General features: G+C 47.0%; 2 long non-coding RNA genes across 3 annotated transcripts in view; one reads left to right on the plus strand and one right to left on the minus strand.

The window, feature by feature from the left end:
- Positions 1–22819, minus strand: part of LOC311446187 — a 46446-nt gene that overhangs the window by 12747 nt on the left and 10880 nt on the right. The gene's annotated exons all lie outside the window — the stretch shown is intronic.
- On the plus strand, positions 18710–20504 carry LOC311446188. The gene is made up of 2 exons (XR_014698798.1): positions 18710–18827; positions 19565–20504. It is a non-coding gene; the product is annotated as an uncharacterized lncRNA (long non-coding RNA).

The following is a 22819-nucleotide window of genomic DNA, read 5'->3' on the forward strand; positions in this document are numbered from 1 at the left end:
CTGCAGATGTCCACCAGGGCATCATTTACCAGCAGCACATTTTGCTTTTCTCACTGGTGTTATGGTACAATGAAAAAAGGCAAGCCAAAGGCTCTCATCACAGGTTCCTGGGATCATCTGATTAAAATTCTACTATCAAATGCTGGACATTGCCCTGGCGTTTCTGATGCTCCTCCAGCTCTGGATCGGGAGTTTAATTAAGGCCACCACACCACAGATGTCCTTGCACATGTCCTTTTTTTTTTTTTTTCCCAGAGAGAAAAATCAATCTCAGCAAAGAAAGGGGGGGATCAGGATATTGGCTTGTGCAGCAGCTCTAACAAAGCACTGAGGTATCTGGAAACACCACAATGACCACTGAGCAGATCCACTCTTTGGCACTTGCCCGACTGCCAGATCCAGAGCACACGCGCCACCCTGTCAGCCCATGTCTGCAGCCAGTGGGTCTTAGTTGGATTTATTACATGCACACAGGCTGACGCATCTGCCTATATAATTCTGCCCAGGAAACCAAGGCAAAAATTTACAGGCACTGGGGGTCATCACTGCTGCTCTCGGTGACTCAGTGCCAATGGATCAGGATATGTGGGGAGATTCTACCAGGGGAATTCACCTGCTGGCAGCTGTTTTCCAAAGCTTACTTTCAGGGAAAGACATTACCTTGCAAACACACACAAAGCGACACTTAGAGACACACACTCCTGATTGCACAAGCTGAACTCTGTGCTGCGCTATCAATACTCTGTGTGTTTTTCAGAAACAATGTATAAACATTTCCAGCAAAATAGCCTTCATTTCAGCTTGTTTTCCAGGTGACGGCCCCTCCTTCCTTGCATTGACTTCTGAGAAACCTGCATTTAAACAGAAGTTACAGATGCACTGTAACTTCTCTCCTTCACTGGTGCAACCACCCAACTCGGGATTCGACACCCACTAACAGCAGGGGAATGGTACGAGTCCTTGTGATAATTACAGGCTCAGAGAAAGGAGCCCGAGGCAGTTGTTCAACCTCTCGTTTATATTCACTTGTTCAGGGATGTCCTTCCTCTACCTTGGCACCAAAATAGGTCCTTTCAAAGCCTTTTTCACTACCGTGCTGATTTGATGCCGCATTTTATCAAGTGCTTGGGTGCACTCCAGTATACTCATGCTGCATTGTATCATAAAAAACTACCAGCAACCTTAGTGCAGAAAAGCAGCCTGGACACAGACTGCCTGCTGGCGCCCAGCCTGGACATAGCCTGTTTTGCTGCCATGGAGGACGAGCTCAGGCCATGGGGAAGGCTGGTGTCAAGGTTTCCTCCTTGGCTGGAGCACCCCGAAGCTCAGCACTCCCCTGTTTTGGAGGGCTGGCTGTGCTCAGAGCACAGGCAGCAAGCTTCATCCACACACAGGTTTGGTCCTGCACACAACATAAATATCACATTCATCCTCAAAGCAATCAGAGGGATTTAACTCCATTATATACTCCTAGGGATGTTATTTAGTGCAAGTAAAGGGTCTGAACATGACCAAAACCTGCAGATCCTGACCCACATTCACAGTTTTCTTTTTATATGCTCATCCCCTGATGCACAGGGTCAGGTCATGTGAGCCTTTCACTTGGATCACTCCTAAGCAGCACCTTGAAGGTCAAAAGGTTTCAAGCCAAAAAATCACCTTTTAGTACCATCATCTGCCCTGCCACAGACCTCTTTACCTAACTGCATCCCCTCAGCAAGGTGTAACGCCCACTCCTCCCGCCCCAGCTCTTAACTCTGGGCAACCAGTGCCATCACTGGAGTGAAAATACTTCCAACAGCACAGATGGAGTAACTCAAATCCACAGCATCAGGCTGCCTGCATTCGACTCATGCTTCTCCACCTGCCATACCAAAACCAGCAGGCTCCCTCGCAGAAGCACATGGGACCACAGCAGAGCTATATTAAAGAAACTTTTATATGTTTAAGATCTAAATACAGTTCAATAGCTACCGGCCTTCAAGTGAGAGGTCTTGTGAAAGTGGCACACCTCCTGCCATGACAAGTGGCAGGCTCGTCCTTCTGGACTTGCTCCTTCTGCTTAGGAAGCTCTGGAAGGGCAATCAGCTCCCAAGCCTGGCTAGCTAGCATGTGACACCAGAGCATCAAAGGTTTACCTTTCCCACGAGGGCATTTATTTTCCTGTAAGGCTTTGGAAACAAGCCATGATGGAGGAAAAGCAGTAGGTGAAGACTGATAGACCTCAACCATCCTTTTCTTGGGAAGCTCTGCCCCTTCAGCATGGAAGGAGCGGGAGCTAATAGAGACCACCACAGACTTGGTCCTGCAAGGCCACCGAGACCTGCCTGAGCTCTGAAGCAATGAAATGCCCAAGAACAGCACCAAGACAAGTGCAGAACAGGTGTAATAGCCTTCTGCAAGGCATTGTTGGGAGCAGAAGGTGATTTCTAAAACTCTGAGCCTCTCCAGCCACTGCTCCCAGCAGCTCTCAGCCCTGCCATGACGGCAGAGGCCCAGCCCCATGCACACGCTGACACTCAGCTCCCACACCATGAGCCTGCATCATTACACTGTTATCTGCCTGGAACTGAGGGTCGAAGGCCCTTTTCTCCCTCCTTTCTGTTAATGGGGCACCGATGGGAGGCACAAACGCATACAAACACACAAAACGTCCCCCCGTGACTGCCTCAGGTTTGTTTTGCTGAGACAGGCCCAGCAGTGCCCATGGCACAGCCCAGCCTACTTGTTAGCACAGACAAGTTTTTGGGACTGATCTAGAAGCTGTCTAAAAGCAAGTTGGCTTGGGAACATGCTACCTGATGGGACATTCTCACGAGCAACGCTCACCACCAGAAATACCCAACAGGGACGAGGCAAAACGCTGCAAACCTTTCTCAGAGGACAGACGAAAAGCAAACACAGGTCTTCCGTCCTGGCTGGGGGCCACTCCTGGGACGCTGAAGACTCCCAGAGACACACCGTTGGTCTGGTTGTGGAGTTATTACTTGATTGCAGAGGAGATTTTTTGCTCCAAACAGCACAAAGGCTCCAAGTCCCTTCTCCAGGCCTGCCCTGGCTTGGTCCAGTGTAGGCCAAGACCAGGCCCAGCCTCGGCCTCTCCTGAGCATTTCCCCCTCCTGCCTCCAAGCCAACAGCAGGATTGAACCCCATGCTAGGAAACAACTGGGTCACCCTTTTGCGGGATAAATCCCTGAATTTTATGCCTGAAGGACAATTCCTTTCCCTCTCCCCACAGTTCCCTCCCACTTCCTCCCTCCTCCCTGAAAGAAAGATAAACGACTTTGCTGGAGGAAAGGGTGAAATTTCATCCCGGATCAAAACCCATGAGCAGAATACCCATGTGACTGCTCGCAGAATGTGTTTTGCATGCAAATATCATACATGCAAAGTGAAAATGAGTCATTTCACAGCAGCTCTGGCTCTAGGCACCGAGTGACTTCTCCTCGGTGACTCCTACACTTGTCTGCTTCCCCTCATTCACCAGCTCCATCCCTGTCATCCCCAGCTCCTGTGGTTTCCTCGGCCTGTTTGCCTGCTTAGGCTCCACTCACTTCAGATAGGATATTAAGTGGGAAGGAAAGAGGGCTTTTTTTTTTTTTTTTTTTTTTTTCTGTTAGACTTGTTTTACATTCTGGTTTTTACAGCTTTGAGGTTTTTGCTCACTGCTTTCACCATCGGCCTCAGTCACTGTGTTGGCTCCCAAAATCCGGAGAGGCCAACAGAGTTTCCAAAACACAGCGGCGGTATTTGTATTGGCTGCTGAACTTGCTTGGGCATGGACATGGCTTGGCTTGCTCTCCCCCGTGCACGAGCTGTTTTCTTTCGTTATGGCTCTTATTGTTTGCTTTTGAGTGCTAGACATGGGACAAATCCATTTATAGTAGGAGCAGTCAAAACCAGGAGGAAAAAAGCTGAGTTCCCCACCAGGTTTGTCTTTAGCTCATCACACGGGCTTGGAGATCGAGGGCAGGATGAACCCTCTGCACTCTGCATCTGCACACAAGGGAGAGGGAAAGCTGGAGGTTTTGGCTGCCTTGATGGAAAAACAAATCTCCTCCCACCAATGAACTACTCTCACAGCCTCACAAAAGCCACCTAGGAGCAGCTTCAACGATGGCAAAGGGTCTGAAGAGATCAGAGCAGATCTCGGGGCCTCGAAGAAGATCCCTGCTGAAGGTTTGCACAAGATGAGATGCACAAGAGCCGTGGAGGAGATGGAAAAGCACAATGATGAAAAAGGCACATGCACACATTCCCCCTCCCCCCCAAACACCCAAAACCCACAAACCAACCCCAAATCCCACTTCTCTTAAATCAAACAGTAGCTAAAACAGCCAAAGGGAACCCAGGTTTCACTTGGAAAAGCAGAGCTTTAATATCACCCGGCCGTTTTTCTGGCAGCACCGCAAACCCCAAAGCCAGTAAATAGCACAAAGAACAAAAACCGACTGCAAAGAGGAGCGACAAGCCTCAGATCTCAAGCGGGCGCCCAGCCTGCCTGAACGCACTGAGGGGTTCAGAGCAGCCATTGCGTTCAACCGAGAAGCTGAAACTATTCTGTCTGTTGTTTACCTCCATATCCCCCCCTTCCTTCCCAATCCTTCCCCACCGCTGACCTCCTCCTCCTGCCCTCGCCGCCAATCCGCCGAGCCTGCCAGCGCAGGGGTTACAGCATGACATAATTGCAACATGCATAAACAACATTTGCCATTAAGGGATACTTTTAATGAGAAACAGAGCTGCGAAGGGGAAGCATCAAAGTGGCTCACGGAAGGAAACCGCCTGGAACAAAATCCTACTTGATGCCCCAATTAATATGTTCCCTAATTCTATTTCCTGCACTTGTGGTCCCGCAGCCTCCTTGCTTTAATTTCTTTGGGAGGATGGAGAGGAAGGAACCTGGAAATGCAGCGTCTTCATGGCTGACTTGATGTGCAGGCAATGCGCATATTAGAACAAATTAGAGAATTAAAAAATAACCGACGACAGACTGAGGAAATGTCATCCCCAGCATAATAGTATTAATTGAGACCTGGGTTTTGCAGGCCAGGCTGGCTTTTGAAAAAAACAAAGCCGAAAGCTGGAGTAATATGACTGGATTAATTACACTGGGAGGTTTTTTTACTCTGCCCAGCTTCGATCTTTAACTCAGTAACACTGTTGTGTGTTTTAGCAGCCTCTTCTCAGCACAAAAGCAAATGTGTTACCGACTCCCTGGCATGGCAGAGGAGAGGTCCGCAGGGCTTCTGTGCCGAAGGATGAGCAGCAGAGCCCATCCACCCTGGAGCCTACCCAAACAAGTGCATCCTCAGTCACTCGGAGACATCTCCTGCAGATCCATCGTGTCGGGAACGAAGTGCAGCTGAGCACCTTATGTTCTCCTGACCTTGAGTTCGGCTCCAAAGAAAGGGGAGAATATAATGTTTACGTTAGTGCTTAACATATGTATTTGTACACAGCTGACAGACTCTCTAGTCAGAGATGAACTCTGTCTACACGTCAGACGTCACTACAGCAGATATGTCCAGTGATTCCCCGGACCCGCAGGGATATATTCAGAGTAAAAGAAAAAAATGAAAACAGTTCCTGTTGATTAAATGCTACACAGCTGAGCATGGAAGAGGGAGCAAAAGAAACAAATACCCTCATGAGCAGAGAGATGCTTGGGAAGATGGACCATGTGGTGAACATCTCTGCTTAACCTTCACCAACAGCTTGAAGTTAAACAGAGGCAAGGCTCAGAAATGATGTAAGCTTTTTTTTTTTTTGATTCTATAGAGACAAGACCAGTGCGATCAGAGTCTGTCCGCCCACAGTTACCTCATCATCTTTGAGCCCAGAGATCTTTATTTAGTTGGAATACTCGCTTTTTCAGTAGGGCAGAGAACTCAGAGTTATGCTGTTCTGATAAACGTTGTGCAAATAGGAAGCCAGGTGGAAAAGAGCTCCCATAGTGGTTCAAAAGAAGGGAAAACCAAACCCTTAGCAGCCACCAGAGAATCCTACAAGGGAGAAATTCACAGCAATTTAGGCTTCGTTACTTTGCTCATTGAACAATTCCTTTTACAAAAGCTCTTCCTTCCTCTCCAAGTCTAGGCTACAACGTAGACAAGAGCCGCCAAAATGATCCCAAAGATGATTATTGCCTTTGAAATTCTAGCAGAAAGGGGAAGGAAAATTTCTGAGAAATCTCGCACAGAAGCTTGCCTTCTGCAGAATTTCAGTCATCAAAAGAGCTGCAAACAGGCTGAATGACTTCAACTTAAATCCCTATTTATGATCACAGAAACAAAGAACACTCTTCTACCTGTGCAACGCTGCACAAGTGACAACCAGCTTGCAGGAGAGCCATAAATTATTTATCAGACAAAATAAGGAGTAATGTGACAGAGAAATTTGTATCTGAGCACGACAGACCAGAGGAGGAAGCTGTGTACAAGCTGTGTAAGCACAATGCAAAATCCTCATTAACATCTGCAGGCTTTGGTCTCAGCACTATGAGGAAGAGGAGGTTACAGTCCCGCACATCCCAGGGATACCATCAGCTGGGGTAGGCTTCCAGGACTGAGAGCAGGGAGGAAAAAAAACAAAAAAAAACACATACACACACAAAGACAAAACACGAAACTGGGACGAAAGAGCTGGAGGAACAAGCTTCTCCTGGTTTGCAGCTGTTGAGAAGTTCCAACAAGACGTCAAAAGCTCTGCTCACACGTCGCAGGGCCCGGTGTCCTTCCCAGCTGGTGCTGTAAGCGCAGGCACTGAAATGTAAATCAGTGCCTGGGTACGGGAACACACCTGCCAGCCTGGCTCGTGCTCTTCAGGTCTAAAGCTGCATCTCCTCTCCCCCTGGATTTGATTCATGGGGTCTGACTTCGTCTCCCAGGCACTCTCGCCAGAGGTGCAGGAATGGAAAGGCTTTGGCAGCTTTCAGTACGTGCTAAGAATTTCACAGAAACAGCCCCAAATCTGCATCAGACTTGCTGACTGCTGGATGGCATATGCGCTGCAGACAAGCAGCCCTTATTTTTCGCATTCTGATTTTACTCATTTGAGATTTGTTAGGGAGACCAAAGCATTTGTTTATGGATACAAAAGACAATGACAGCTGGCTTAAATTCTTGGCATGGGAAGTGTTTTATGTTGAAACCAGTCTTTTCTCGTTTTCAAAAAAACAATTTTTGGCCAAAATTTTCTTTACTGTCGGCATTTTCCAAAGTATGCTGGATTCTTTTGGTATCATTAATCAATATCTTTATTGAACTTAAAACTGTTGGCAAAGTAAGAGTATTTTTAACTCCTTACCCTAGCCACTGTTTTCATAAAATGAAGTTCACGATAGCGATACAGAAGCTGAATCCTAAAATTAGTTTGCCAAAGTGATTTAAGAAAGGTTCTAGCTCTTACAGCATTTCAAACCTTCTAAAGAAGAAACAATCAGAAGTGACAGCTTTTAAAATATTTTTGATAAAATCTGTTACCAGCTCTAACTGGAACTTGTTTCGCTATCAAGAGCTTTCTCCTTGTGGAGTTGCACGTTTTAATCTCTTCCACATTGAAATAGATGGAAATTAAATTTCAAGGTACATTCTACAATCTGAGCTCGAGTCTTCACAGGGAATCTTAGAATAAAACACTGAGCATTAGATGTAAAGAAAAAAAAGTTATAATACTACACTGAGTGTTAGATGTAAAGAAAAAAGGTATTTTCTGAACATTTGCAGACTCTTTTATCCAGAAATCATTTCAAAATGGCTTTATTATATATCAAGTTCACCAGAATCAATGGATTTCCCACTTACTGAGAAAATATTTAACATATGGGAAGCCATTAAAATGCCTCACGATGAAGCAAGAACCCGTGCAAGTTTTCCCCTTGGTTCAGGTTGAGCTCAGGACTGTTAACAGCACACCGTGGATCACACATGGGTGATCCAGGCTCCCCAGGGACAGCACCAACCAGCAGGCTTGGCTCTGCAGCGCCTTCTGCACCACCACTGTTTAAGATACTTAGGAAGCTTCCAGTCCCTGGTCAGTCTGCTAGGACTCAAGCCCTGAGCAAATTTTGAGAAGCCAACTATTGCTGGCCTGGACCCTGGCAAGGTCAGTTCAAACAAGTTAGGGTGAGCTTTGAATTTAAGTAGACTCAAATTTGGAAGAAATCAAGTGACATTTTTGCAGACCTCGAAGACCTAAGACAAAACCTTCCTAGACAAGACCTGCTGTCATTCTGTCAGCCCCCCAAATCCACCCGTTTATCTAAGTAGAAACATCAGCGAGTTAAAGGCTTTGGGTGTAGGAAACCAGGTCATGAAGGAGAATAAAAACATAGGTGCTTCTAACGCTACATCAGCATTTTCCTTAGGTGATTTTCCTGTACCTTGCCTATTGCTTGACACATCATTACCTGGTAATAGGTCTCTCAGCTCTGGGTGGGAACCGGGGTGGAAAGAGCTGCTGGGAACTTACGGACCACGGCAAGCCGTGTGCTTAATAAAACCAGAGATGCATGTCTGGAAAAGGTAGAGCAGACATATAGAATTGCAAAAGAGGCCCTTGCTCACACAATCTGGGGCTCAGCCCTGCAAAACTGTTGAATACCTCCTGCAATGAGTGGGAGTTAGAGGTGCTCACATGACATTACTGGATCAGTCGCTCATTCAGTGCTTGACTCCTGGTTTTACTATTCTCCTTAATGGACTCAACTTCCTCTCTTTTCCCTCTATGTGTGCGTTAAAAGGATCGGACCTCCACATGTGCTGACTCTCAATTGAAAAACACTCCATATAATCACAGGGAACTTTATCTCATCTGCAGTCCGCGACACCTTCCCACAGAGGATGTGCTTTGTACTGTCCTGCATGGATAAAAAATATTGCAAAACAAAACAAGGACAATCATTTTCCTTGTTTAGATTTCACTGGAGCTGCCAGAAAATCCAGCTGCTTGAAACATACTACATGTGTTTTGCAACTATTTTCCTTAAAGTTTTCTTTTGTAAAGGCTCTTGAATGTTTCCTTTTCACAAACAAAGTCACCAGTAATTCTTCAGAGAATTTTGAAAGTTCTTTCTTTCTAAACCTTTTCTTAAGAAAAGAAAATTCAAAAACTTAGAACAATCCACGGTTTACTTTCTTACGCAGTGACTTTTGTTTCCAGTGCAGGTCAGGGCCTTTTAAAGGTTTTCATTCTTCAGGTGAACAAACTTCTAATACTAGCATCCAGCCAAATATGAACAAATGAAACCGTTTCCTTTAGTTGAAACTAAAGTTGAAACTTTTCCAAGATGCCAAACCCTCAGCTGAAAAAAGGATGCATCTACCCTACCTCAGTTAGACCAAGCACTGGAGGTAGTGACCTTGGTTGGCTTGGCAGTTGGCAGGGAGAAAGGGACACCTGAGGGCACAAAGAGAAATCGCCTTCCCGAGCCACCTGCTTCTCTCCACGGGCACCTGTGGGAGCTGACATGACTGGGTGACACACAGCTGCTTACTACCAGAGAAGCCAAGCCTGTCAATCCCATTAAATGTTCCTGGCATGCAGACAACCCAATATTCAATGATTAAAGAGCCTGCCTCGTTCTTTCTTTCCTCAAGACAGAAATTAGCCATCTGAGGTTTCTTCATTGCTTTTCACAATCCCCAAACAATCAGAAGGCAAATTTCTAACCTCACAGCCCAGACTTTGGGAGTCACTCCCTAATCTCCCCTATGTTATCAGCCACATCATGAGATGACATCATGGACTGGGCTCACCCAGCCTAGAGCCAGCCAGCAGGCAGCAACACCGCCATTTAGGATTGCTTGTTGCTCTGTTTCCAAGGAATAAATTGAGCCTCCAGCATATGTAGTGAAGCTGCATGATGGCTGGTTATTTTATTTATTTATTTATTTATTTTTTTTTAAATAACCAGCTCATATCTACTCCTCTCTGCCCCTCTTCTCCAGCATGGACTGACTGCTACATCAGCAGAGCTGCATCTTCTCCTGGTGCCTTTGCACTCAGGGCTGCAGCAGGGATCCACGCTGTGCTTCTCAGCCAGGGTTAGTGCTGTTTCATGAAAAGCATTAACATCACCAGCAGTGAGCCCACAACATTCAGGTCCAACCAGTTTAATCTGGAAATGCATCAAGATGATGCAGGTTATCAGATTGTACTACATCCGAAGCACAACTCCTAGCGCAGGAGCTTGGCTTCTCTATCCCAGTCCAATGGTTTTAGGAAACACTGTGCTGCCTCCCTCCCAGTTCCCCTCTATCTGCAGTATTTATGCACAAGGTAAAATTGCATCTCAGAGGTACATTTTTAGAAGGCACTTCACCTGCAAGAGCTCAGCTGTTTTTCTAAGAGCTTTGCAAAAAAGATCAGCTCCTTACATTTGCTAAGGAGTCGAGCAGACCTGGCAAGTCCATGAAAGCACGTTTCTGAAATCAACGGGCACAGCATAGGCTCCTTCCTCACTTGAAAGTGAGGGAACTCTTACGAGCTTCCTCCCAGTGCCTGTCAAAATTACTTCCAAGTCATAATGCCATGCCTGGAGATGCTAACATCCTTTTTGAATTTCCTGTCTCAGGCCTGGCCTTCCTTTCGGGCTGCCCTCGTCACTTGTGGGTTTCAACTGCCAGCTGCTGTAGGAGGCAAAGACTGGGAATACAACAAAAGCCTGAAAATGTGCAGGTGATCTAACCTCAGTTCACACACCTGCACACTTCAGTGAATCAGGAATAACAGGGAAATGAAAGGCTCAGTTCTACGTGACTCAGTTTTCCAGTCTGAGCTCACTTTCTTCCTCCACCACTTTCATAACACTCCATTGGGAAGAGGAGAGGGCTGTGAAGAAATTAAGCCATATGCATGCACACGTATGTTCCTTCATGGTGTTCTGCAGAGCTGAAAGACCCCAGAAAGCCGCCACACAAAGCAGAGCCCAGGGCTGGAGCCACCTCCCCGGCTCTGTGCCTGGCCAGGCCCGTGCGCAGCGCAGGAACTTGGCTCCCCACCCGTTTCATTAGTTGTGAATGGCTTTTGCATTACCAGATATCAGGCCTGTTCCTCCACCCCCCCGCCCCCCCGACACCCCATGTACCACCCCTGTCACTTCCTGCAAGCAGCAGCACAAGCCCGGCTTCAACCCTCCAATTTGTCTGTTTAGTGTCTTCATAAAGGAGGTAGAGAATGAAAGAAAGAGGCTGGGGGAAGGGGACGGGATGACTAAATCAGTAACTTGTCTCTTTAATTTCTCTGCCCCCCCCCCCTTCCAGTCCCCCCCATACATCCCCTGGGGACACGGGCTTCAAAGTGAGCTACAAATATTTACTAATTCTATTAACAGGATACAAATTGTTTTCAGGGGAGCATCAACCACACAAACCCGTGTCAGCCCCCTCCTGATCACAGACCCCCAGCGCACCCCCCCCTCCGCCTGCGCAGCCACATGGACTCCATAGCCAACCGTTCCCTTCCCGCCCCCCCAATTTTTCCTAAGTTCAAGATGAGTTGAAGGGTCAAAAAGGCAAAGGGTGTTTCAGAAGTTTAGCAGACAGCATTTGGTAAAGGGAAGGCAGCGAGGGGCGGGAGGGGGCGGGGGGAGAGGGGAGAGGAGGAATCTGGCATGCATTAGGCTGAGCAGTTCCAAACATCCATCCTCCACAGACTTGTTACTTTCTTTCTTTCTCACAAGAGGTTTTTTTCTTTTTCTTTTTTTGTAATTTGTGGTTTAAGATTTTTTTTTTCCCTATCAGCCAACAACTGTATTTTCATCTCCTTCCCCCACCCTCTCGTGCTGCCTGCTCGCCTCCAGAAGCACGCGCTCGCCTGCGATATTCAGACACATCCTCCGTGCTTCGCCGAGGAGCTGCTGCAGGGAGTCTGGCACAGTTGCTGGTACCCTCAAAGGCAAATAAAATACTCTCTGGTGGATGAGAAAGGAGCCTGAGGTGCTCTGTACCCACCAAAACACCAAGGAGGGACAGTGCTTGTACATTGGCCTGTCAAAAGCATCCCAGTGCTCAGCTGTAGGGGCAACGGGGAGCTTGCTAGGAAGGAGAATAAGATTCGTGGTCTTAGTCAAAGACCACGGGTGCGGCTCCACAGCTCGGTGGAATATAATTAGAGTTAATACCAGCTAAGCCTTCGGCTCCACGAAGTCTTCCAGGATGTAATTTTCCACAGGACTTAAATGTTGACCCATATCTCGTTATGTTTTATGAGCCCAAAATAAGAGCAGTACAAGTTACGTGTTCGGAAGAAATAATACTTCCCAAATGTCCAGCTACCTAAAGCGAAGCCCTCTGGCTGACCGGACAGATGACCAAAGCACTCACAAGCATGTCGAGGTGACAGCAGGCCAGGTCCAACCTCTGGACACTGCCTCCTCACCCTGAAGGACCATGGAAAACCCATCCAGGCATGACAGTGGGATGGGCAGATGTGAAGTGACTTGGGGCATACATGTCCTCTTACTGTCACCAGGTGGGACACAAGATTATTCTCCTCCCACTGAACAGATGCCATGGGGAGAAAGCAGCTGCACATCACTGTTTTTTAACCTTTTCTGGCATGCCAAATATTTTCACTTTTGTTCTGGGTCGAGGAGCACTGAAGATGGAGCAGAGTGTTCAGCACATTGCGGAGGAGCTGCTGAAGGACCTGCCTTCTGCCAACCATATGGGAGAGCTGGAAGTCGTGGTAGGTGGGGATTAGCACAACTACCCACCTGACCAAAGACCTTCGGTATCACTCCACATCTTCTTTGCTTCCAGTGCAGACAAAGCAGTCAGTCCACCAGAATACTTTCCATGAACAGAACAAATAGATAAATTCCTGTGTTTTAGGGAAAATCTCCCAACCTTCAAAAAAAAAAAAAAAAGGGAATTCCCCCCACTTTTGGAGAGAGGAAAGGGCACGGGCACACAGGAGGGGTGAGTAGAGAGGGTCAACAAGGAACAGGAGAGCACTGCACCCTGCTGCACCTCACCAGCTTAAGACACTTTGCAGACACACGTGTTTGAAGTCACATTGCCCCTGCATTATCAGTGAAAGAAATAGGCACCTCCAGAGGGCAATTCAAGTCTCAGGTGGATCGAAGTGCCCTTTGGCATTGAGCAGTTCAATAGTGCCTGAAATTAGCCCGGATGAATTTGGGCCTTAATCAGCAAATGGACTTTTCATGCCAAAACAAGTGTCAAGATTGCAAATTGTTTTTCATTTCAAATGAGGACCAAAAAAACCTCACCAACATTTCACTTTCCCCATGATTTATTTTTAAATTAATTGGAGTTAATCAAAATATGTATTTTCAGTACTTTTAGAAACATCCCCAGTTAATTTTACAGATCTTTAATTTGTGTAAATATAAACTACATTTTAAAAATTAATATTCCCCCCACACACAAGGAAAAAGAACGAACTCCCTTAGCTTGGAACTACTGAAGTCAGACCCCTGACATGATTTCCCCTGTTACATTATTTAAAACAAGAAGTCCTGAAAACATATCCATTTGCACGTAGAAAAATAATTAGTTTTCAACCAAGGTGATGACATTTTCCTAGAAGGAGCTGATACACCAGCATTTTCCAAATCACTTATGATTGGCATGACTTAATTACCCCATAGAGAAGGATAAGTCAAGGGCTGGACAGGGCTTTGGTGACTGCCAACTTATCCCAGTCCACGATCCAGAGAAACTGAACGCTGCTTTTCCTAACAGCAAGTGACAAGGTTCCAAAATTCCTCCTAATATGAGCTATCATGTTTGACTATTCCTTGATATTCCTAACAGATCCACTTCATTCAATCTACGACAGAAGTCTTCTAACGCACAGTTTAAGGGGGAAGGAGGGAGGAGAGGAAAAAAAAAAAATCTACCACCAAATTAGTTCTCTGATAGTTTTCAAATGTTCAAAACGTCAATCTCCTGGCAACACCTGCACATGGCACATAGACCTTGGCTTTCTGGAGTCCCTGCAGCATCTTTTCAAGTAATCTACAGGAGAATAGAAGGATGTGGCCTTGGAAAAAAACTCCTAAGTGCATAAACAGCTGTGGCCACATTTCCTACGTCTGACATCTCAAGGTTGCTGCAGGAGGGGAGAATGAGGACAAACAAGGCTCTGTAACAGGCTCTCCAAAGAAAAGTATTCCCCATGTGTTAGTTATTCTTTAAAGAGTGCAGCAACTGAATTTGTAGGAAGATTTTAGTTGCTCTCTGGTAGCTGCTTCTTGCAATAGCTGTTGGGGAGAAGATTTCTATGCTGCCTACCTACACATACCTGTGGGCACCTGAATATGCACGGCATACGGATGCTTGGGTAGATAAAGTTATAGATGTGGTAAAACACAGCAATAGAAACATCCTCCCTCATATGAGTGGACTTGCAAGGCTGATGAGCGTTAAAGTGACCACAACAGTCAAAATCATTACCGGAGCGTGGGCATTATGCAAACAGAAGATAATCCTGAGGATAACCTACAGCAGTTTTAGTTACGGTCATATCTACACCATCTGCCAACGCTTGACAACCTACCGCTATGACTGAGGCAGCAAATAATTCCCAAGCTGGGAACCCAGCAGTCGCTCTCGGACAGCTCTGATGACACGGGCCTCACCTGTGGGATGGTGCAACGGATCCAAGTGGCTGCTGTAGCCATTAGTGCTTTCTGGTTAGCTCATCACAGCACAGGAGGACGTGAATGTCAATCTAAGGGGGGACGTCTGGGTAATGCGTGCTAGCACCGAATGCAAGTCCGCATGAGGGGCTGGGGGCTCATCTACACCAGGTGTGATCTCTGAAGCTGAAGTCACAGGCTGCAGGGATGGATATTGGCAGGAGGGCAGGGACAGCACTAGGAGTAGTGCCTCTGGCTGAGGAAGAGATCTGCCTACTGAAAAGTGAGCTCAGAGTCACTGTATGCCAGGGACATTGCTCCTAAAACGTCTTGCTATGCCCTGTAGAAATCCAAACCCTGTTTTGCTCCCTGTGGGCTGTTTGACTAAACCCGGTGCTCCTCATGCTATCAAACACAGATAACGCTCAATCTAGGATGCAGATCAGAAGCACAAATGGGAATAAGCCACGTGAAGGAGACATCTTTGAACACTGCTGAGCACTTGGTCAGGGAGCTGAAGAGCTGCTGGGCTGCGGCAGGTGAAGCCAGCTGTTATGGAAAATGAGCAGAGCGCGAGAGGCTCAGCCTCCATCTATTCCCTTTGCTGAGCTCAACTCTCCATAATCCTTAAAAAGGGAGGAAACAAAGCAAAACAAAGCCCCTCTGCATCAGCCTGTTTTGGCCATACATCCTCCCTACTGCAATGGCACTCAGACCATCGCAGCAACCCAATGAAGTGTTGCTGTAATTAAGGTTTAATGGAGCTGCAAGGCTGTGTCATAGCAAAGAGCCTTATAACGGAGGTGGAATGCAATTTACTACCCACCAGGTATAGAGCAATAAATCTGCAATATTTATTGGCAAGAGAAAGAAATGTGATCCAGAATTCCATATGCTGGGTTGGGGGAGGAGATGAACACCACTTCCAAGGGGGAAAACTTCCTCCGCTGCTTGTAGCCTATTGCTGGTATGCCCTGAAACGGGGACAGCATTTACGCGCTGCAGCCATTCCCAAGGATCCCAAAGCAACTTCCAGACTGCACCAACCTGGCTGCTTCGAGGGCAGGGAGTGGCAGCTGGTACCCCGTCAGTCGTGGAGGGGAGGGAATACTGCTGCTAGCACATCTGGCTAGCCCTGCATTCCTGCAATATGAGCCCCAGGATAATGTGAACAGAAAAACCTTGGGGCCAGCCCTACAGCTGGTGTAAGCCAGCAAAGGCATACTGATTTGCACCCACTGGTGCTGGCCTTGGGTCTCCCCCCCCACCTCGCCTCTCTCGCTTGGAACTTGTGGGCAAGCAGTAAACTGCATTTTATTCAATTTATTGCCCTCAGAAGGGGGAAAGGCTGAGCAGGCTGCGGAGCTGAGCCTGCTGTTCCTGAGGAACGAAGGCATTCCTGGCCTGCTGCTCAAGGCCATTAGACCATCCCTTCTTCTACTGAGACTGATTCCCAATGGGGAAGCATCTGTTGCACCCCATGTGCTCTGGCAAATTTGGGTCAAGTCTCGCCGCAGTGGCATGCTGAGCACAACGACACCATGGAAGTAGTGGTGAGGGGATGCCACCGACCAGTCCTTGAGTACAGAAGCAGTAACTAGAGAAGTTCCACGTTTCTTAAAGTCTGAAACTACACAAACATACTGTCAAAATACACATATGTACAAGTAGAGGAGACCATGCCTTCCAGCTTACACAACACATGTTTTATTCTATTAATTTGTTTTTAAGCTAGATGGAGTGCCTGTGTGGGAACGGGGTACAACATTCTTTGTTGTCCAGAAGTGGATGGTCAGATATCAATAGCTGAGAAACTAATATTTTACTAAAATATTAGTAAAAGCACAATACAGAACTACTTCAGGTGGAAAAACAACCAGAAAAAAAAGCCCCAGTCCTGGGAGGTGCTGAGTACCTGTGCTGAGACAGTGGGAATGACAAATAGCTAGTCCCTCCCATGGGACTGGATTAGTTGTTTCCTATGTGTCCAATAGACATTTTCTCTGAGAGAAACAACTAGCAGGTGGCTAGTTCTGCCTTCTGAACTGGCTGTGGCAGATGCAGGGCTGTGCTGAAGGGGAAGCTAGGGTTTCACGTCCTTTAATTCCCTGCTAGCTAACTGGGTTGTTGGAGGGTCACCGACATTTGTTTGTCTGCATGTGCGAGTGTCAGAGACTGAGCAATGGACAAGAGGGAGTTTTCCAGCAAGATTAAGCCTCTACCAGAACTGGCTCCATCCCAAAAGCGACTCTCGGAAACACTGGCATAAATCGGCAACTGATACTACTTGCTTCAATGGAGTTCCTTGGGAAGCAACTGACAGCAGTGTTTGGCCCAGTGGGTGCTGATCCCACGGCTTATGCTCTCATTTTCCCTCTCTGAATTTCCCACATGGATTTCCTATTCATCTCCACAGTTCAAAGGTTTAGGACCACAGAACTACATCACCATAGGAGCGATTCCCACTGAAGACCTCAGAGAAGATGCCTTGGCAGCGATACAGCTTGTACCTGGTACCATCTGTTGTAACTTTGCGGTGACGTTAGTGCTCTGGCTCCTCTCAGGCAGGAGGAGGGTGAGGTGACAGGGCCATGGGGCCCTTCATGTGGTTTCAGCATTTCAGCACGAGCGCGTTGTGGACTCTGGCAGCATTTCAAGATAGCATCCGAGTTCACTGTAGACGTGCCAAGATGATAACCTTGGCCATATCTGCTGAGGCAAAGGTTTCAAAGGCTCCTCACAGGCCTGACTTCCAAGTTGAAAAAGCCCATCATTTATTGACTTAGGGAGAGAGCTTCGTTACCAGCTGGGAGTGCACTTGAGATGAATAACCCTGAGAAACTGTAAATCTACCCAGAATGCAGACTCTTGTCCTAAGAGGTGTTGCATTAGCAGGCAGCTTTTCAGTCCTCTTGGCATGGCAGCAGGCCTCTGCGGTGTTGGCAGATGGCCCCCAGCCTACAGGGGTAGGGAAACCCAACAGCTTTCACCCTACAGCTCTTGGACATCTTCACAGAGCAAGAATTCCCCCCTCAGACTGCATGTCTAAAGGTTTCTTGTGGACTTAGTGCATTCACATAACAAATACCAACATGGGACAGGGCTGGTCAGATGTCATACTGATGAGGTTCAGAGGGCAGGATTTTTTTTCTTTTTTTTCTTTTCAGTCTTTAGTTAAAACCATCCTTCTAAGACAGTGCCAGGTCCCATCCAAATGCCATGGTGTGCACCTCTAACCACCGTGGGCTGAACCACGTACCTCTGGAAGCCTGAAGCCTTAGTTCTTTGGCATACAGGAAAGGAAGACACAAGGCAGAGAAGACCTACCATTTCTGTAACATTCTTCCCAAAAGTCTTTCTCATAGCCCCAAACCTTCCATGGCAACAGGCCTCAGGCCACACCAAGTGCCTCGGGGATCTCTCCCCAGTTCTCCAAGCTCTGGAGCAAACTGCAAGAAACAGGATTTGGCTTTGGCCTGTTATGCTGTGCTTGGCTTCCTTCACATAAGACAAGCCAGAGACCCTTCTAGAAGGAAAGACCCTATTTGGAAATGACAGAGGCCACAAGAAACTAATTCGGGCTTCTCCAGTCTCTTCCCCCAGCCGCCCTGCATTTGCTCTACAGCATCCAGCCCTGCTCTTCCCTTGCTGCCGGTGTCTGAGAGCTATTTTCAGCCTTCAAACCCCTACAACTTCGAGGCTAACACCAGAGTGGCTGTATTGGTCAGCCCAAAGCCTCCATTTTGTTGGTCTAGATGATGTCTGAGACCTGCTTCATGTGAAACCTTCTCCACCACCCACAGCTCCCACGCTAGAGCCTGGCAGTAAAGCACCAAGGGTTAATCCTCCCCAAATATGCCCTTTCTGCTCTGAGAAAAAACCCATTTCTGGCTGAGGGCAAACACAGTTCCTCCTTCCCAAAGGCACTGTGAGGCTCTGTACGCTGCCTAAACACGGCAAAGATTGTTATTGGCTTTTTTTTTCCACTCCTTCTCACTGCCTACAGAGCCAAAGGGCCTGTTTGCTTTCCTGTTACTTATCAGAAAGGTTTATTTGCGATTGCTTGAGAGGGGAAAAAACCCTCTGCAGCCACAGGCAGACAAGCTCAGTGCTCAGGAACGTAATGGCTGGAGCCCGTGGGCCCATATGCTCGCCATCCTGTGAGGTGGAAGGCCAGCTCTGATCATCTCCAGCTGCTCAGGATACAACTGATCAGGTATGGCTGGATGTCAAAAAACAGGGGTGGGCTGGCTGGGGGCTGTGGCAGGCAGGAGAATGGGCAAGGAGCTATTTAAAGCGTGTTGCAGCACTGGGAACGTTCCTGTTTGGAGACATCAGGGCTGCAAACACAAACACATGCACAGTCCCCGAAGGGAGGGAGGTTGTATTTTCCCTGTCAGCTGCTATAGCATCCTCTGAGCTCCATGAGAGAACGAACTAAGCTTTCATACCGCACTGAATAATTCCTGCATTTTTAGGTTCCTATTTCCTCCTCCCCAATGAATTAAGACCTAGGAATTCAGCTTGTTTGTTGTTGCTTTTGTTACTGAATATCCATGAAAAGCTCAATGTCCCTGGGAACTAATTAGGTATTAACCCTGCATTATTGCTGCATATCAGCCATGGAAACATGCCATTCAGATAAATCTCCTTGAAACATGGAAATATTGAGTGATCAGGTGGAATGGCTGAAGTTAAAAAAATAGAAGATATCTGACACAGGAAAGAAAATAAAGCAGGAAATATTTCAAGTGAAAGCAACTACACGGTATTCTTGTATACCATTTTACCAAGTGATAAACAAAACTACCAGATAGGGACAAATCTGAGCCCAAAAGAACCGTAAGGTCTCAGCTACCACTAGGAATTGTGTCTGTTGTGTGGGTGATGTTGGGAGCTATACCAGGTCCTATTGCAGCCTAACCTGAACTTCTTCACTTGTTTTGTCCTTAGCACCTCACCGCACCCTTAATGTCTTTGTGCAAGATAATTTTGGAAGACCACCTCGACCAGGTCGCATCTTCGAAGAGCAGGGCCTTTAGTGATGTTAGGCTCTCTGCAGGCAGTGATTTTGTATTTGGGAGGATCTCCAATGCACTGCAACCTTTCACAGCCCAGTATTGCCTGACACAGAAGCCCAGAACACTAATAGCATGAGATGAATAAGTGTGTGCATATCTACTTCATTTTTTATTACTCAAGCCGTTTCAAGAATTCACAGATAATTAACTCTAAATGCTTTTTCATCTGTTTTCCCTCAAAAATCTTCTCATTTGACTTAAAACCCTCATTTGCGGTCCAGGCAGCAACACACTTAATCACACTGAACGGGGCCACAAAGCAGCTCCGAAGATGCCTTTAAGAATCTGAAGAATCTGAAACCAAGCCATAGAAAATAGGATTGCTCTCATCCAGCCTCTCCTTGCCACAACAAGCTATGTGCCCCCCTCCCAGGCCTTAGGAGAGACAGCAGAGATCCCGACGCCTCTGGTGGCAGGGATACAGCACCCTCCAACCTGGATGTTTCTACAGCACTGTGGCAGCCTAGACAAACACTGACTCCAGTCAACACACCACTGAACCAAAATATTTTGATTTGATAAAACAAACTCAACAGCTGTTTAGACTTCAGCTGACCAGACTCACAATGGAAGTTTCCTTTCCAACTTCCCCTATTTATTCACACATCCCTGCCATCACGCAGTTTGGCGACAGCACCAAATCTATTCCCTTCTCCTCACCTCCAGATCCCCTCCTTGTCCCTTCAGATGACCAGTTCCCCTGGGTGATCTCCCACTGTTTGCTTGCAGCCAACACAACAGGACTCCGGACTTCTTCAGGGAACACTATGGCGTGGCTATAACAATAAATTATTTTAGTTATTTGCTTTTAAGTAGTTGTACAAGCACTTCCCACAACCCACTGTGGAAGCAAAAAGCTTCATTTCAGCTGATAACAGATTTACAGAATGAAGATGTCCCCCCCCAAAATGTCCTCATCTTCCTGCCACAATAAAACAATCCTGCCCCTGATAACAGCTACACCCTGCAAGTACACCTGCAAATCCTCTTGCACAAAACACTCTTGGGAGCTCACAGCCATATAGAATCAATTAAAGCAAAAAGGTTGGGGTCTGCTGAAACAACAGTAGGCATCTGGGGGCAAAGTCTCACACTTGAATGCAGGAAAGATGCCACAGCCCAGACTCTGTCTCCTTCATGAAAGCCAGGGCCCAGCAACAGCTCTCCAGAGAACTGGAGACCGTCAGTCCTAACATTTTGTGGTGGGGCTCACAATGCTGAATCGCAGTGAAGACTAGAGTTTGGGACACTAGAAATCAGATGAGGGATTTCCTTCCATTACTCAGAAGCAACTAAATCCTGTGGTGGCCCTGAGACAAGAAAACCAAACTCAAAACACTCCCAACAGATGAAGGTTTCATTCATTTGTAAGACTCATTCTCCATATGCTCCTCTGCCATCACCAGAAGATCCAGCACACATTTACAGCTGCTCATATTCATATAGCCAGCCTCTCAAAAACATCCTCTGATGACCCAAGCCCTGCTTGCTGGGAATAGCAGAGCACTGCAGCCAGTGTCCTCAGGAACAGATGTTGGCTTTGTAATGCCAGCCCCCTTCAGGCCACCCCCCTCTCTCTCTCCCCATGTGGCACTTTCAGTCTGCATGCCATCCAATTTGTTACCTACAAGGCAGGTCAGGGTCCCGCTGGGTGCTGTACATCTCCTCTCAGCTTGGGGCACTTTGTTTCAGAATTCCTCCTCCCCAGCAAGGCTTTAGTTGGAGCAGAGAAAGAACAAGGCAAAGAAAAGACACTGACACAAGCCCTGATTAGTGAAGGAGGATTTTTCTGTGTTGCTCCCCCTGCTCCCCGTAAATTCCCCAGTGTCCTACTAGCAGCTCCCTAATTCCCAGATTTCCTGGTGTGTGTCAAATGCCTCCCCAAGATCCTGAGATCTTCAGCTTCCGTCGGGAGCAAGCGAGCAGCATTAGCTCTTCTGACTTTGCCTTACCAGGCTGATTTGTGGTGTGAACACACTCTAATTAGTCATTTAACTTAAGAACTAAGACTCCCAAGAGAGTAAGATTTCAGAGGGGAATTCAGAGCTCTTCAGACTGAAATTATCATCAAGTGCCCAATGCAATTGTTCTGCTTCTCCTTTTCAAGGCCTCTTTTTCTCCTTTTGACTCTTAAAATACACTGCATAAATCCTCCCACATCTTTACCAAACCACATCTTGTGTAGCCTCTCCTGAAGTCAGTTGGGTAAATGCACATCCCATTTTTGTCTTCCAGATTTGCCCCAGGGAAAGGAAGGTGTTTCTCTTCAAGAGTTAAGAGCTGGCCAGCAACAAGTGCTACTTCATGCCTCCCTTACACAGCGGATGGCAACTCACAGAAACCCGTCAAAAACACCCAAGACTCCCACCATGTAAAGGGATTCTTAAACATTCAGGATGCTCTGAACATTAGCCTTGAGTTTTAAAGGTGATCAAATCTTAGTTTAAATCCTGATCTGAGCAAACCCGAGCCTGCATCTTGAAAGAAGTCTAGTGTTAGCTGAACATCCTCACTCCTCTGAGATTGTTCAAAAGTTCCTGTAAATAACCACGATGAAGTGCTATCAGTTGCAACTTATGTACACCCAGAGGCTGGAGAACTTGTACTTACGGCATTCCCAACTCCAGTACTGTCATGCTGAGTAACCTAAACTCAGCACTATAGTTTCCTCAGCTCGTACTCCTCTCGATAGAAGAGACAAGCTGGTGACTTTGTGCACGGTTTGAAAAGTTTCCAACTAGTTTAGCAGGGCTCTGTTTAATGACTTAATCCTCTGAAAAGATGTAGGCTGTGCAATATTTTGGCTTCATATCAGATCATTGCCCAACTTGCTGGCTGTAAAGTAAAACTGACTTCTGGGCAGGCTAGCCTCCTGGAAAAAGCATTGGCCTAGGAAACTTGCAGCAGGGTTCAAATCACCCGATCAGGTACCTAAACCATGACTGCTGAAGCACCTAGAACATCTACTCTCAAATGTTGCCCAGTCCAGAAGGGGCCCAAATCTCATCAACACCTACTTCAGACTGCAATACCCTCCCCTGCACCTGTGCAGAAGCTCTTCTAGGTAGATAAGCTACATCCCTTATTCTGCCACAACCCACACCATGATGCTCTTGGATGCTTCCAG

This window comes from Aythya ferina, assembly GCF_964211825.1.
Source record: "Aythya ferina genome assembly, chromosome: 17".
NCBI classification, from domain to species: domain Eukaryota; kingdom Metazoa; phylum Chordata; class Aves; order Anseriformes; family Anatidae; genus Aythya; species Aythya ferina.